Here is a 12,939-nt window from a genome sequence, read left to right as displayed (position 1 = left end):
ATCTACTAGCAAATGGAAAAAAAAAAAAAAAAGCAGAAGTTGCAATTGTAGTCTCTGATAAAACAGACTTTAAACTAACAAAGATCAGAAGAGACAAAGAAGACCATTACATAATCGTAAAGGGATCAATTCAACAAGAAGAGCTAACTATCCTACATATATATGTACCCAATACAGGAGCACCCAGATTCATAAAGCAAGTCCTTAGAGACCTACAAAGAGACTTAGACTCCCACACAATAATAATGGGAGACTTTAACACCCCACTGCCAACATTGGACAGATCATCAAGACAAAAACTTAACAAGGATATCCAGGAATTGAACTCAGCTCTGAACCAAGCAGACCTAATAGACATCTACAGAACTCTCCACCCTAAATCAATGGAATATACATTCTTCTCAGTACCACATCACACTTATTCCAAAATTGATCACATAGTTGGAAGTAAAGCACTCCTCAGCAAATGTAAAAGAACAGAAGTTATAACAAAACTGTCTCTCAGACCACAGGGCAATCAAACTAGAACTCAGGACTATGAAACTCAATCAAAATCGCTCAACTACATGGAAACTGAACAACCTGCTCCTGAATGACTACTGGGTACATAACGAAATGAAGGCAGAAATAAAGATGTTCTTTGAACATCTGCCAAAAACCAGAAATGTGGAAAGGATTCCCTATTTAATAAATGGTGCTGGGGAAATTGGCTAGCCATATGTAGAACGCTGAAACTGGATTCCTTCCTTCCACCTTATACAAAAATTAATTCAAGATGGATTAAAGACTTAGATGGTAGACCTAAAACCCTAAAAGCGCTAGAAGAAAACCTAGGCAATACCATTCAGGACATAGGCATGGGCAAGGACTTCATGTCTAAAATACCAGAAGCAATGGCAACAAAAGCCAAAATTGACAAATGGGATCTAATTAAACTAAAGAGCTTCTGCACAGCAAAAGAAACTACCATCAGAGTGAACAGGCAATCTACAGAATGGAGAAAATTTTTATAATCTACCCATCTGACAAAGAGCTAATACCCAGAATCTACAAAGAACTTAAACAAATTTAGAAGAAAAAAATCAACCCCATCAAAAAATGGGCGAAGGATATGAACAGACACTTCTCAAAAGAAGACATTTATGCAGCCAACAGACACATGAAAAAATGTTCATCATCACTGGCCATCAGAGAAATGCAAATCAAAACCACAATGAGACACCTCTCACACCATATAGAATGGCTATCATTAAAAAGTCAGGAAACAACAGATGCTGGAGAGGATGTGGAGAAATAGGAATACTTTTAAACTGTTGGTGGGACTGTAAACTTGTTCAACCATTGTGGAAGACAGTGTAGTGATTCCTCAAGGACCTAAAATAGAAATACCATTTGACCCAGCCATCCTATTGCTGGGTATATACCCAAAGGATTATAAATCATGCTCCTATAAAGACACATGCAAACGTATGTTTATTGTGGCACTATTCACAATAGCAAAGACTTGGAACCAACCCAGATGTCCATCAATGATAGACTGGATTAAGAAAATGTGGCATATACACCATGGAATACTATGCAGCCATAAAAAAGGATGAGTTGATGTCCTTTGTAGGGACATGGATGAAGCTGGAAACCATCATTCTCAGCAAACTATCGCAAGGACTGAAAACCGAACACCGCATGTTCTCACTCATAGGTGGGAATTGAACAATGAGAACACTTGGACACAGTGTGGGGAACATCACACACTGGGGCCTGTTGTGGGGTAGGGAGCCAGGGGAGGGAGAATATTAGCAGATACACCTAATGTAAATGACAAGTTAGTTGGTGCAGCACACCAATATGGCACATGTATACATATGTAACAAACCTACACGTTGTATACATGTACCCTAGAACTTAGAAAGTATAATTTAAAAAAAGATACTGCCGAATAGTGCAATATCTTAGTTGTAAATAAATTGTCAATCTTTTTGCAACAAGGCAACAGTTGTGATATCACAATGAGTCATTACGCACTTTCTGTTCATGGAGGATCCGAAAATCATGTTCTTTGCGAAGAAGTGAGTTGGTGTGGGAGGCAGTACCTTAACATTTCAGCAGAGTCCTTTAGCCAAATTCCTGATGCTGCCAAGTTTCCACAGGCAGACTGAGATATAAAGACAAGAGGGAAGGCCAGGCGTGGTGGCTCAAGCCTGTAATCCCTGCACTTTGGGAGGCCGAGACGGGCAGATCATGAGGTCAGGAGATCGAGACCATCCTGGCTAACCCGGTGAAACTCCGTCTCTACTAAAAAATACAAAAAACTAGCCGGGCGAGGTGGCGGGCGCCTGTAGTCCCAGCTACTCGGGAGGCTGAGGCAGGAGAATGGCGTGAACCTGGGAGGCGGAGCTTGCAGTGAGCTGAGATCCGGCCACTGCACTCCAGCCTGGGCGACAGAGCGAGACTCCGTCTCAAAAACAAAAACAAAACAAAAAAAAAAGACAAGAGGGAAGAACACGGACCAAAAATAAGTATAAACGAGAATGGAGACTAAGTTTCCAACTAGCACTACACATTTTAAAGTGCTTTTCTTTTTGGTGAACTTTAAAGAAATGTAATAAACCTATATATTTCATGATTGAAAGGCTCTTTTCAATTAACTGGAAAACACTTGGTTATGTTTGAGTACACATTACTTCATTTTGTTTTTTACATTCAACCCACATCTGTGTAGTATCTACAATGTGCCCAACTTGAGTTTGGGTGCCAAAGATATCAGATGAACAACATAGGTTCATTCCGTGGGGAGCTTTCATTCTACTGAGAAAAACAGATAAATAGGAAAAGAGTGAAGAAAGGACTGCAGAGAAGAGACTTAATTTTTGGTATAGTCATGAAGGATGAGTAGGAGTTTGCCGGGCAAAGAAGAGGAGAACAGCAAAGATTCAAAAGCTTTGTCCATGGACAATGATTCCAAAGCCAGAGGTTGAGTTCAAGAAAGCAGTTTGGTTCTGTTGGAGTTGACAGTGTCAGAGAAGGAAAGGAGAGTTTCAGGGCCAGATCATGAAGGACACTGACTTCCTGACCAGGGAGATTGTATCAGACCCTGCAAGCAATTGATTGAATTAAACCGATCAGGTTTACTCTGTATAGTATTTTAGAAGGACTCTCTGGCAGCTACTTGGAGGATGGATGGGAGAGGAGAGTTGAGGACAGGAGACCAGCTGGGCAGCAAGGTACTATGTGCACATTACATCGTCTTTAAATAAATAATGTGCAATTGTTCAGAAACAGGCGACTGCTCATTCTTTCAAATGGATTAGGGTAGAAGGGCCTTCTTAGCAGAGAATAATACAAAGTTTTCTTCCTTTAAAACATTGTTTATGACTTATTAAGGTCATCTAGGGTTAACAAGTGGTTCTTTTTAAAAAAAAAAACAGCTTTATTGAGGTATGACTGAATACAAAAAGCTGTACATACTCAATATATGCAATCCGATGAATTTGGACATATGCTTACCTTAATATCCCTCTAAAGTATCAATTATTTTCATTATTCACACCTTAGACCAAATTTCTTTTATCACTGACTTTTCTCTCTTCCCCAGCTGAATATTTGAACTTGAGGGCAGTGGCATTTCAAATGGAAGATTAAAACTAAATTAAATTAGAAATCAAATTAAATTATGAGCTGGGGGACTTTGGTCAAATGTCCAAGAAGTCAGTTGGAAAATGAGACAAGACATTGAGGAGAAGAGAGAGCAGATTAATTCAGTTTGCAGTTGTACTAGAATTTTCAAAAGAAGGTATTCTATTTCCAAAGTTCTCTGTGTAATACTTAAGCTGTAAGTTAATAATGCTGGAAGCACTTGCTAGCGTGTGTACCAGTTTATAACATCAGGGTGAGTGTTAATGGCTACATAATTTGCAGGGCCCAGGGCAAAGTGAAAATGCAGGTCCCTTATTCAGAAAGCAGGAACAAAGGGTCATTAAAGGTGATAATGTATAAAACTGTCCTTTCTTCTACCATTCCTCTCTTGACTTTTTCTACTAGTTTTTATTTGCTATTTCATGTTATTCCAAGGAAAGAAAAAACAAAAGTATAAATTTTTAACACAAATTTTACCATTCACTTTGTATTATGCAGTGCAAATATAAGAATAGTTACTTTGCATGCAGAATCAGTAAAAATTAGGTATTTCATAGATTGTACATATGTATGCCATCCTTACCCAAACAGTGGAAATGATATACAAGACTTAAATAACTGTTTGTATTTCATTTCTGGATACACTCTCTCCCTTTGACTTACTCATGAGTAAGAAAGGATTGCAAGAAAAAGATCTGTGGTTTGCTCTTTCTTTCTCTCTCTTTGTATGTCTTCATTTTCAGCATAAGCGGTTGGCTGATACAGGGAATTATTCAAGGAAGAAAGTATGCAATAGGCTCCCGTGGTCATCTGTGTTTCTTAGAACCCTTTGCCTTCTTGCTAAGTTTGAAAGAAGTTCTGGTTCCAGTGGCAAGCATGGTCCCTTGAGGCTGCCAGCTTCCCCACTTACTCATAGACATAACACACTTACTCGTGCTCTCATGTTGAAACTCACCAAACTCCCATGAATTGTGCATCCCCCAGAATTCACCATTATGCACACCATGTGTGAATGAGCAGTGCAGAATGGCTGAGCGTGTGCAGAGTGTGCAGACAGCCCCTGCTCCCTTGGTGCTCACTGTCCTATTGGACTTTGCCCACAAAACACTGGTTCAACTACTAAAATCATTGAACAAAGCACAGAGCTTTTCTGAGCCTAGGGTCCTCCCTCTGAAGCTGCATGGGTCACACACCCATGAATCCAGCCTGCCTTGAAATTTCTTATACACAAATGAGGAACCAATTAGCAAAGTGATTTGCAAAGAATATGGAAACTGACTAGTCTTTTATGATGTGAACTAATGCTGTCTCAGACGCATGGAAAGTCACAGAATAAATGCAGACCTCATTCTGGACTTTATTTCTAAGATCTGCTGGAGTGAAGCACATAGATAGTTTACCATTGTTTTCAAACCTACATAATAGTTTATGGACAATAAGGTAAAATTTAAGTAAAATTTAAGATCAAATGTGAGGTTTAAAACAAATGATGCTTATTACATAAAACAGGGAGTTGGGTAAAACAACTTAAGAGAAACTATTTGTGTGCAAAGAACCACCCAGAGTTAAGAGGGCTAAGGGCCCGGTCCCACCTCTGATCTTGGTGGTCCATGATCTCAGACAAGCCACATCCCCCTCTAGTTTTCATAAACTTCATCTGTAAAACAGGATTTAAACACAGATGGTTTCTAGTTTAAAATTTGTTCTGTGAAAGAGGCATTTATAAATCAAGAAACTCATTTTAAAGATACGATTGTAGACTTTAAAGATTTCACCCCAGAACTTCCAGAGTTTCTCAGCCATCCATGCCTTTCAGAAATGTGCCTCCTCAGCTGTGCACTCGGCCCTATGGTTTACATGATCATCTTTCTCATATTTCTGCCTGTTCTTCATCTTACCAGACTATTAATCATTGCTAAAAGAAAAATTCTTAACTGCTAGAAGATAAAGTAAAAAGACAAGCTCTATGTCCAAAGAAATCCAGGGAGATCTGAGAAAAGTTTAGGGTTTTCTTAGGTCTATAGATTTATATCTGTTCAGTTTTCACTTTCTCTTTAGACCTTTCAGCTCCTATCCAAACAAAACTTTACCTTGCTTCCTGGAACTTCTCTTTTATGACTTACTGAGTGCGATTGTCAACATTTTATAAGGAGATTATTTCCCTTTGTTTTAAAAAGGACTGCCAAAATGTAAAGTATGATATTGTGTCTTGCAGAAATTGATTGTTTTTTCACAGAAAGATAAACATAATCTAATAGTCGGTAGAAAAAGATATATTTTTAAATAAAGGCAGGAAACAGAAGGGAATTAAAATATGTTGCATTCCTGTTACATACCAGGTACTGTGCTTTACAAATATTATTTTATTTAACCCTTATATAACCATCTGTGGTGGTGGAAATAGAAATACTATCAATGACCTATGCTATACCAGAAAGCTTCTAACACAAACTCCAGCCCAGACTCTCTCCCACGTTCCAGTCTTGTATATCCAACCACCTATGTGGCAAGTCCAGTTGGCACTGATCGTTCAATTGATATGGCCAGACTGAACGCATCAGCTTTCCCTAAAAAGCCTGCTCTAGCCTCAGCATTTCTCATCTCAAGCGACATCGAGGTCACTCTTCCAGTTGCTTAGGCCAGAAATCTTGGGGTCATTGTTGTCTCTTTATTTTCTCGCCCTAATCACCCAATCCATCAAGAGGCCCTGTCAACTTTTGCTTCCAAACAAGTTCAGCATGGATCTGACTGCTCCTCGACCCCACCTGAGTCAGAGCAAATGCTGCCTCTGTCTGGGTGGTTCACAAGCTTTCCGGCTACCTGCATCCTGACCTCTCCTAGGTACTATTCCAAACCAGCAGCCAGGATGAGGTTTTGAAACATAAGCCATGCCGACTATAAGCTCAAACTCCTGCCATGGCCCCCTTTTCACTCTCAGAGTAAAAGCTGAAAAGCCATGAGCCATCCTGACCCACTCCTTCCTCCACCTCCCCACAGCACCCTCCTGCCCCACCATGTTTAATGTTACAAATTCATAACAACTCATCTTTGCTCATAAGCTTGTCTAAGTACTGAATTGCCGGACATACATCTTTTAATATACATATACTCACTTTTCAGTGCATACTTTCAGCTTAATGAATTTGTTATTCACTACTTCGGAAGAGCAAATATACACATCTTTATATTCAGAAAATACACTAAATGGCAACTGTGGGAGAAAAGTCTATGAGGTTAGCAATTGTAGTTGAACTACCTTGTATTATCTGTACCCACTACTATTCCCCACGGTGCCTTAGAAGACCTGGGAGGAAAATGTGTTCCAGGTAGCAGGGTGAGCTAATCCACACAGAAGCATGATGTGAACTGTAGACTGCTCAAATAATGCAATTTGTTGTGACTTATTTTCATTAGTTCCCACATGGTTCACAATGGGCAGCGCATTTGTAGAAGTAAATTGTGCACACACTTACTAATCTCCTCCCTCACTTCACTCTATCCCATGACTTTCTTGCAGTCCCAAGACCAACCAGGAACACTCCCACCTTAGCACTATAACCCCTGCAGTTCCCTCTGCCTGGAACACCCTTCTCTGGCATGGTACTCACTCCCTCACATCTCTCAAGTTTTTGGTCAAATCTCACTTTCTTGGTGGAATCCCCTCCCCTCCCTATACCTCCCTACCCATATACTTCTGATATTCTTACCTTGGTCTATATTTCTTACATCTATAGCATGTTTCACCTTCTAAACTTCTCTATAATTTACTGCTTTACATTTATTATTTACTTTCTGTTTATTTGTCTTCACTAAAATGAAATGTTCACTAATGCATTCTCATCCCCTAGATAGTGCTTGGCATATGATCAATAAATCTTTGCAGAATGGTGGGGTGAATGAATGAATGAGAGAATGAATGAGTGCTTTCCCTTGTTCCTCATACTAACCTGACTAAACTTAGCCCAGAGGTATTTTACAAATAAGGACATTAAAACTGAGAGAGGCTAGGTAACTTTCACAAGTCAGAAACTGTGTAAGAGTCAGATCTGTGATGAAAAGAGGACTTTCTGATTGGGACCTTCTCCACTTTATCACACTTCAAAACATGTATTTGATGAAAATATAGGTATTCCATAAAATGCAAGACCTTTGTAGTGTGTATTCTTCCTTCTCCACACTCTCAGCCAATAGTTTTTATGTAAGCCTCTTAGAATACTGTAACTAAAGTGACTGGCTTATAGAGTAACACATATAAAATGAATGATATGAGGTGTATTCTTCTTGACTCTGGCTGCAGAGTTACAGAAATAAACTAACTTGAGTAAGCTTAAGCCAAAAACATTAATTTAAAAATAAATAATTTAATTTTTTTTTTAAAAAAAAGGGGGAGGCCAAGGTAAGAGGATCACTTGAGGCCAGGAGTTTGAGACCAGCCTGAGCAACATGGAGAGACTCTATCTCTACAAAAAGTTAAATTAAAAAAAAATAGCCAGGTGTGGCGGTGCACATCTAGTCCCAGCTACTCTGGAGGCTGAGGCAGGAAGAGCACTTGAGCCCAGGAGTTGGAGGCTGCAGTGGGCTATGATCATACCACTGCACGCCAGCCTGGATGACAGAGCAAGACTCTGTCTCCTTATCTCTTAAGGATACATGAGCTCATGAAAGCCACAGGAAAAAATGAAAAAGAGGGAGCAGGAGGCAGATGAGTTGAGAGAGTTCTTGTCCCACCTTCCATGTGTGTCTGTTTCATTCTTCCTTCTCCGTGATTTACCCATCACTCTTTAACCTGGACAGAGCTATAGTCTCACAGTCCCAGCTATGGGCCTGGTTTGGGAAAAACACCTCTCCTGGTCCAATCAGGGATGTCCAGGTACGAGGACCCCTTTGACAACTGCAGGATGGGGAGTGCTGGGCCGACCCCAAAGAAAGGGACTCAGCAGACAACTCCCAAGTAGCTGATTCTGGAAAAAGACAGTGGAAGAGTAGGAAGCACGTGATTGAATCGAATAGCTGAAGTCCAAATTCCTGTTTTTCACCTTTCATCTGTGTAAGTTCAATGAGGTTGCTAATGAGAAAACATACCTGAATCTTCTGATACTCAAATAATTATAATGTTCTTGTTCTTTTACTCTGGTTCTTTCTCAGCTACAGATGCTAAATCTTGATTATGTGGTGATTAAAAAAAAAGGACAGGAAGAAAAAAGTAAAAGAGGGACACTTGGGGTAAGGAAAAGAAGAAAAAAAAAGGAGAATCAGGAGTTCTGCATTTTAGTCTCAGTCCTGTCACCAGAAGCAAATGCCTTGGGCAAGTCAGTTCTCTGGTTTCAGTGTCCTTCTCTATCTAATGAGGAAATCAGACAGAATCGGTAGGTTTCCCAACCTGCTTCATCAGGAGAATTAGCTGGGAGCATTTACAAAATGCAGATTCCGTCCCCATAAATATTCTGATTTAAACGATCTTGCATGAAATTCTATATTTGTATTTTAATGCAAATTTCCAGATGACTGATGATCAGCTACATTTGGGAAGCATTAGACTAGATGACATTTAAGACCTCTCCTAGTGATTAATATATTTGTTTACCTAACAATTATCTAACTTGTAAAACCAATTATAATAAAATGAATTTCTTCTTGTGTTTCTGGGTGTCTTTTTCAGAAATTACATAATCTTTCCACTTCGTTTCCAAAGAAAATTAAGAGAACTATCTAGTAGACAATCAATTCTCAATAAGTAGTTATGAAAGGATAAATGATCAGTCCTATATATTTTTAGAAATTAACAATTTTTCATTATCTCCTGAGTTACTTAGTCCTCATATATGTGGGGAAGAAATTCCACTCAGAGCTTGCCTGTTTTAATTGAATATTAAAAATACTTAGCAGGATAATAGTATATAAGTCAGGGCTCGTAATCTTTTAAGTATAACTAAAAGCTTTTGATGATGGAGTCTCATTTTTGTCTTCTATGGCATGGATAAAGAGGTATATGTGAAAGTCAAGTGTTCCTCCTGTGCGTTATTATCATGCAAATACCTGAGGCTGTTATGTTTCTGACAGCACTTTCATACCTGTCAGTTTTGCCAGTCTCAAAATATTGCTTTAACAAGTTCTGCAGAGAATTGTACTAGCCCTGAACTTTTTGAAAGTCCAGTGTTCTTTTTGGAAACAAGATGTGAGTTTCTAAAGAGACTGAACTTCCAGACAGAGCATCTGGGACGTAATTCTGCCTCTGCCTCTGTGCCTACTCACTGCATAAAATTGATCGAGCCATATCACCTCTTCTGACATCTACTTCCTCTTCTGTAAAATGAATTCCACACTCATTTCTTTATAGTTCTTATAAATAATTAGGAGGTTAAAAAATACAAATTATATTCTCGATTCTGAATATCACTACATTTCTGCTTATTAATTTATTATTTTTCTCATTCCCTTCTGACAGTATTTTAATATGCTACCTAGATCCAATAGGATACATTGCTTACAAAAAAATAGAAACAGACCTTTACAGCTACTTACACTTTTCAACATCATATCATTTTCGCGTGTGACCCAAGTCCTTTTCTATGTCACTTTTCAGAAAGGAAACTCATAGCTCAGCCATATAGCATGTGATATGATCGGGAATAGTTACCTTGTTCATACGTGTGGGTCCAGTTATGTGTTCCATTTTGTCACTTTTCTAAGGAAGGATTTTTTAAATATTATTATTTTACTTTAAGTTCTGGGATACATGTACAGAATGTGCAGGTTTGTTACATAGGTGTACATGTGCCATGGTGGTTTGCTGCACCCATCAACACATCATCCAGGTTTTAAGCCCCACATGCATTAGGTATTTGTCCTAATTAAGGATAGTGGCTTGACTGAGGCACCAGCAAGTCCCTAGTAGCACACTTGGGAATATTATGCCATGATTGGCATCCTCCTGTGGTTTTTTCCCAGAGTGAAAAGAACCACTCTGGAAAAAAATGATACATTTTAGCCCTTTTTAAAGTCACAGTGGCTTAGTTGTACTGTTGCTAAAACAAATAATGCTCAGGAAGTGAATACAATCGCGTATGTATACTATATCTTACAGAATCGGATCACTGATGTTTGCATTTTATTGCTTTTTAAAGAAAATAAATGATAGGAAATGTATATTGTAGAATATCAAGCGTATTTATTACAGCAACATTTTTTTTCTGTGTGATTGATTTTATTTTTCTGAAAAGCATAAAAATACAGTGTGACATCATGCAAGAACACGGCCATGTAGATTTTCTATGAAACTCTCTTCTTAACAACATTGAATATAATGTCTGTCAGAGCAATTCTTGTGAGATCATTGTTAAGCATCTTTTTTGTTTCAGGCTAGTTATTACATCTAATTATTGCATTGTTATGTTTCAGAGCAGTTGAACATCAGATACCCAGAGTGACATCAGGTTAAAAAAAGCCTGCAGTTTGGATCTTTTCCTACCTCGGAAGCAAGGAAAATGGACAATTGATAATCAAAGGTAAAATTGCCCCCTTTCCCCTTACGTGTATAGGAAGCACTTTCTTAAATAACAGCCTCCTCTTCAGCTATCCTATATGAAACATTTTGTAATAGCATGGTATATTTGCACAAAATATTCCAGGCATATGCTTTCCAGACATATTAAGAGTCTGTTGAATTTAAAACCTGTGGTTTTTTAACTTCCTAGCTACCTGTACAGAATCTGGGCCAGATGTATTTTATATGTTTAATCTTCATTGTTGTTGTTAATCTGGAATGGCATATTGGGCAAATGCCATTTATATAAATCTGTGGACCCAAATATTGTGTGTTTGGTAGGTTAGGCATGAAATTATGGAAGTAAATGGCATAGTATTAGCTTTTCTTAGCATATGGAACAAATTTGCATTTATCCACACAGACATGTTCAACATGATGTAAGTGTGCTAAGAAAAGCAATGAACGGCAGGGCGCGCTGGCTCATGCCTGAAATTCTAGCACTTTGGGAGACCGAGGTGGGTGGATCACCTGAGGTCAGGAGTTTGAAACCAGCCTGGCCAATATGGTGAAACCCCCTCTCCACTAAAAATGCAAAAATTAGCCAGGTGTGGTGGCAGGTGCCTGTAATCCCAGCTACTTGGGAGACTGAGGCAGGAGAATCACTTGAACCTGGAAGGCGGAGGTTGCAGTAAGCCAAGACTGTGCCACTGCACTCCAGCCTGGGTGACAGAGGGAGACTCCATCTCAAAAAAAAAAAGAAAAAGAAAAGAAGGAAAATGAAAACACTTGAGTCCTTGCTATCATCTCTACTCCTTTCTTTATGTCGTTTTGGAGGGAGAAAAAAAGAGGGGTCTTACCACATATAAATCAAATACACTACAGAAGTGGTATCAGATCAGAAGGAGATTAATATTGCTGAATAATAAGCTGTTGTCTTTGTTTGGGTTACTTGCTTGAGACAATGACTTGGATATGGCAATTTATTAGGGAGCTGATCCCAAAAGATCAAGAGTTAGAAGCAGGAAGAGTGAATCAGGGAAGAAGCACAGGCCAAATTGCAGGCGGGTTAGCAAGTCCACCACTGCAAACAGTGGGAACTTGGTTCCTCCCAAGAGGGGTACAGATGCCCAAATTTCTGTTAGAAAGATGTGCAGCAGGAGGTTTACTGACTGACTTTTTCCCCTTGGTTTTGTATCCCCCCGAGGGGCATGAATTCCCTCATAATGCTGGGCTGTGCCAGCCATTCATGGGTAGAAAGCAGAAAGACACTCAGTTGTCACTTGTGTACCTTGAAAGGCAGTGGTCCAGGGACAGGTTTCATGGCAGACAATTTTTCCATGGGCAGAGTGGGGAGGTGGGGAGATGGTTTTGGGATACATCTGTTCCACCTTAGATCATCACGAATTAGATTCTCGTAAGGAGCACATACCTAGATTCCTTGCATGGACAGTTCACATAGGGATCATGCTCCTATGAGAATCTAATGCCATCGCTGATCTCACAAGAGGTAGAGCTCAGGCCGTAATGCACGCTGTTCCACTGCTCACTTTCCTGCTGTGCGGCCCAGTTCCTAACAGGCCATGAACCAGTATTAGTCTATGACCTGGGGGTTAGAGATCCCTCCCTACAAAGGCAAGGAGACCCCTGCAGCTGTGGCTGACATCCAAAGCGAACCCCGGGACATAATGTAGGGAGCCAACCGCGTTTGTTGCACCTCCTTTTACTTTATTCTATATCAGCATTTTTCTCCTAAATGAAATATCTCCAAGAAAAAAAAGTTTTGTGTTTTAAAGACATTAAATAATTATACCTAAATATCA

At 39.4% G+C, this 12,939-nt stretch overlaps 1 protein-coding gene across 9 annotated transcripts in view; it reads left to right on the top strand.

The window, feature by feature from the left end:
* The window catches only part of DLGAP1 (DLG associated protein 1), a 961,867-nt gene that overhangs the window by 293,696 nt on the left and 655,232 nt on the right, over window positions 1–12,939 (top strand). For 5 of the 9 annotated variants that reach the window (XM_045378189.2, XM_045378187.2, XM_045378188.2 and 2 more), the window contains exon 3: window positions 11,032–11,138. The gene's annotated coding sequence lies outside the window, so the exon portion shown is untranslated. The remainder of the gene's footprint in view (window positions 1–11,031; window positions 11,139–12,939) is intronic. The other 4 variants (XM_074022767.1, XM_045378186.2, XM_074022768.1 and 1 more) reach the window with 1 other exon arrangement.

This window comes from Macaca fascicularis, chromosome 18, assembly GCF_037993035.2.
Source record: "Macaca fascicularis isolate 582-1 chromosome 18, T2T-MFA8v1.1".
NCBI lineage: Eukaryota > Metazoa > Chordata > Mammalia > Primates > Cercopithecidae > Macaca > Macaca fascicularis.
This window is presented reverse-complemented; position numbering and strand designations above follow the sequence as displayed.